A 4479-nucleotide genomic window follows, 5' to 3' on the forward strand; every position below is an offset into this window, starting at 1 on the left:
TACAAGTCCAGGGACCGGGGAGATGGCTCAGTGGAATAAGCGCTCCCGTGGCAAGCACAAGGGCCTTAGTTCAATCTCCGTTCTGGGAAAAAAACAAACAAACAAACAAAACAAAACAAAACAAAACAAAACAAAAAACCACTGAACATGGAACGGGACACAGTACTGTTGTTAAACAGATTCACTGCTCCTGCTGCAGCAGCCCTATTTGGTGGTTAGTTTCTATAAAATTTTGTACTGATTCCCGCATTGTACGCATCTCCTGATATGGCTTGTGTCTAGATGTCCCCCGAAGCCTCATGCACTTATAAATGGGCCTTTCTTGAGCTGGCAGGATCTAGGAAGTGATGCTGGATTAAGGGCACCCTACTGGGTATGGATGGCACCACCCAAAAGAACGGGCAGCCTGAGTGGGCAGCCTGAGTGGAAGATAAGGGACAGAGAGAGAGCTGCTGCTGCTGTTTGCAGCTTGCTGCCTTCTGCCTGCCTTGCCACACCATGGTCTGTTTCTCACCTGTTCCTCTCTGTCATGCCACCCCAACTTGGAGTCAGCGGACTATGGATTGAAACCTCTACAGACTGAGTTAAATAAAGGAAACCCTGCACTTGTGTTGGGTATTTTGTTTTAGCAATGAGAGAAATAACTGGGGGGCCAGGGAGATGGCTCAGTAGAATAAGTGCTTCCCTGGCAAACACAAGGGCCAGAGTTCAATCCCTGGTTACACAAACAGAGAGAGTGAGAGAGAGAGAGAGAGAGAGAGAGAGAGAGAGAGAGAGAAATAGCTAAGCCATCTCCCTAAGTGTATGTGAAATGAGGCATGCCTGTGCCTCTTCCCCCTCTTCCTATGCATGTGCAATCTCCTCCACACCCCCTTGCAGCTGGAGGCGATCAGTCACAATCCCCGAGTAAGCAAGCCAGCGAGCAAGAACAGGAGAGCCACTGGCTCTCCGTGATCGTGTGACATGCAGCAGCACATACTGCCCATGCTATGGGGCACTGCTTGCATATCAATTTAAAATTGATTAGAAATGTTCACTCCTCTTTCTCCCAAAACAAGTTACTTGCAATCCAAGATGTTACTGTATGTTACTATATGTGGAACCCAAACTGCATACCACTAAACAAATGAGAGGGGTCTCAAACTTGGAACAGTATTACAGAGTACAGTTTTGTGTACAACTGGACACCCAGAACGGTGGACCAGGGCTGGAAGTCCAGATAGAGATCTAAGTGCCTAATGGAACTTTAGCCTAGGATGAACACTATATTTGCAAACCATGCAAAAATAGATGTAAAAAAAGTTTGAGAACCACATTTCAAACGAAAAGTTGGACCCTTATATTATTCATCATAGCAAAACCAATTCAGATAAATCAAATTTTAAAATCTGCAAAATTGAAGCCATTTTAATTTTCTATTGTTTTGAAATTCTGTATTGGGGCTGGCAAGACAGCTCAGCAGAATAAAGTGCCTGCTTAAGCAAGCTTAGGTAAGTGCAGGGACCACGGTTCGATCCCAGCACCATATGCCGTGCAGCCCTGCCTCCAGGATGGGCTGAGCTGACCACCGAGACTGGGCATGATGACGCATGCCTGTAATCCCAGCGCTGAGGAGGCTGAAAGCAGTAGGATCAATGAGTCTAAGCTGCATAATGAGGCCCTGTAACTTAAAAAAAAAATGGGGGCTGGGGAGATGGCTCAGTAGAATAAGCACTTGCCTGGCAAGCGCAAGGGCCTGAGTTCAATCCCTGGTTCTGCAAAAAATAAAAAAATTAAACAAAAAAGAAATTCTCTATCATTTTTATTATTATTTTTAAATTGCTTTGTTTTTGTTTTTTCTCTTCAACCCGGCTTTGATCCCTGGCACCACACACCAAGCCAGCCCCATCCCCAGGGGCACTGAGCCAGGCGCCCTCCTGTAAACCCAGTACTATGGAGGATGAAAACAGGAAGATCACTACAAGTCTGAGCTGTGCAGTAAGACCCTGTACCAAATACATTAAAAAAAAAAAAAACCCTAAGATTAACTGGTGTTATGAATAAAAAAAAAAATGAAGCCAAAGAAGTACTGAAAGAAATAAGGAGGATTTAAAAATCTTTTTTTTTTTTTTTTTCAGAACTGGGGATTGAACTCAGACCCTTGCACTTGCCAGGGAAGTGCTTATTCCATTGAGCCATCTCCCCGGCCCCTAAAAATAATTTTTGAAGTGAAGAGGCCTTCCTAGGTATGACTCACAATCCAGAGGGGCATTTGATTAGGCAGTAGGTAAGCCAGAAGAATGAACCTGGGAGCTGCTTGGAACTCAGGTCTCAGGCACAGTACAAAGCCCATAATGATCTCTTATTGATCACCAGGGAAACAACCAGAGCCCCAGCAAAGGCCTGAGGCAGGGTCTGCAGGTCACACCAGGCGGCAGCCAACCTCTCCCACGTGGCCTCCTCACCCCTCCCTCGGCCTGGGACACAGCCCGAGGAGGCTGCTGCTCCTCCCGGAGGCCTAGAGAAGCCCAAGCTAGAGCACAGCAACAGCTCTACCCGCAAGTGTGACGCCTCCTTTCTCTCTGACTGCCTGGAGGGAACCCGCCTAGGTCCTTACCTTTGACCTGTCCCAGCACATACCCCCAGAGGCTGTGCTCTCTAGAGGGCTGGACGCTTACAGAAGAATTGGATACCTGGGGGTCTCCTGACTCCACACAACTTCCTGGCCCATAGGCAGCTGTAGGGAAGGCGAGCTGGAGAAAGGGCAGAGTGTGACCCTGTCAGGTCTGGGGCTTAGGGTCAGGCTTCCCCTTATCAGGTTCAAGAACAGCGTCACAGCTGGTGTGGAGGTGCACGTGTGTAAGCCCAGCAGTGTGGGAGGCAGAGATGGGGGGCTGCAAGTTCAAGCCCAATCTGGGCAATTCTCTGTCTCAAATCAAAGGGGTGGGGGCACTATCATCTCCTTTGTTCTGGCCAGTATTCCCTAGGATGTTAAAGGCTTGGGGTCTTACATGTCCCAAGTCTTGTGCTAACAGCTTAGCCCCCAGCTCATGGCGCTGTGGGGAGGCAGGAGCCTGATGTTATCTACAGGGGGGCTGCCCTTGAAAGGTATAATAGGGCGGCCCCCTCCTCTTTTTCTCCAAGCTGTGGTGCCACATGTCCCCACCCTGCTGCTCTGCACACCAGGGCCAAAGCTGAGGCCACCTGGGCATGGTGAAGCTCTGTGCCAGAACCATCTGTCCTACTTATGGTGGCTCTCAGGCATTGTCACAGAGAGCAAGGGCTGACACTTGGGCGGCCATCAGCATTCCTCTGCTCCTTGCATTTCTTTCTGCTCTCCCTAAGGGTCTTGTACAAAGCATAGTAAGTGGCCCCAACCCCCCACCCGGCCCTGGACTGCTGAGGTCCTGCCCTCGCTCTGATCCAGCCTTCTCCCAGGTAGGGGCTCAGCTGGACACCAGGCCTCCTCCTGCCTGCTCAGAGCTGCTGCATGGCTGTCACAGGACAGCGCCATCTGGGCTGTCTGGTCCCCGCTTTACCCTCCCATTGCAGTTCTACCCTCACCACCAAAGCACTTGTCTGGGCTGCTCGCTGAGCTATTCTTGACAGCTAAGCTTTGGTGCTCAAGATATCGAGTAAACTCATGGAATGCTGTTGCGCAGCTCCCGCGGGGGTGGGCTCTAAGTCCACAGGAGCTGATATGAAGAGCATGGCGCTTACTAGGAACTAGGTAGCCCTTTTGTGCAGACTGTCCATAAAGACAGGCTCTTGCTTTACAGTTTAGGTTGATCGTGAACTCATTACACAGCCTCGGCTGGCCTTGAACCCAAAGGGATCCTCCTGCCTCAGCCTCCCACGTGAGCCACTGCCTGGCCCCTTAGGTATACGTTAAATCATCTCTAGAATACTCACACATCACCATGAAAACTCTAGGTAAACAGTTACATTATTTAGGAAATAACAAGAAGAAAGTACATTTAGTACAGACGTAGGTTTTTCAGAATATTTCGGTCTGTGGCTGGCTGAACCTATGGACGCTGTCCAACCTGTGCACAGGGGTTGGCTATCACACACATCAACAGACCAGTTAACAGAAGAAACACAACAACGCATGACAGCAATGAAGTTTCTATGCTTCCTCACGTAAGGTCATGCTATAAACGGCAAGCAAGCAAATTCTTCAAGAACATTCTGTTTTTATTTTTGGTACTACAATCCCAGCTCATGACCTCGCACTTGCCAGGGAGGCGTTAAGCCATGGAACGAGTCTCCTTGGCTTCAAGAACATTCTCAGTGGGGCCCCGCCCGATAGCTCAGTTGTTTAAGTGCCTCCTTAAGCAAAGCAGTCAGCCTCAGAATTCTGTGGTTCGATCCCCAGATCCTCATGCCTTACCAGACCTGCCCTTAAGGCATCCTGAGAGGGCCCCTCCAAAAAAAAATTCTTCTCAACTTTAAGGGCTGGGGATATAGCTCAGTGGCTTAAGCACCTGCCTGGCAATC

The sequence above is a fragment of the Octodon degus genome, unplaced genomic scaffold (genome assembly GCF_000260255.1).
Source record: "Octodon degus isolate 3935 unplaced genomic scaffold, OctDeg1.0 scaffold00033, whole genome shotgun sequence".
Classification (NCBI taxonomy): domain Eukaryota; kingdom Metazoa; phylum Chordata; class Mammalia; order Rodentia; family Octodontidae; genus Octodon; species Octodon degus.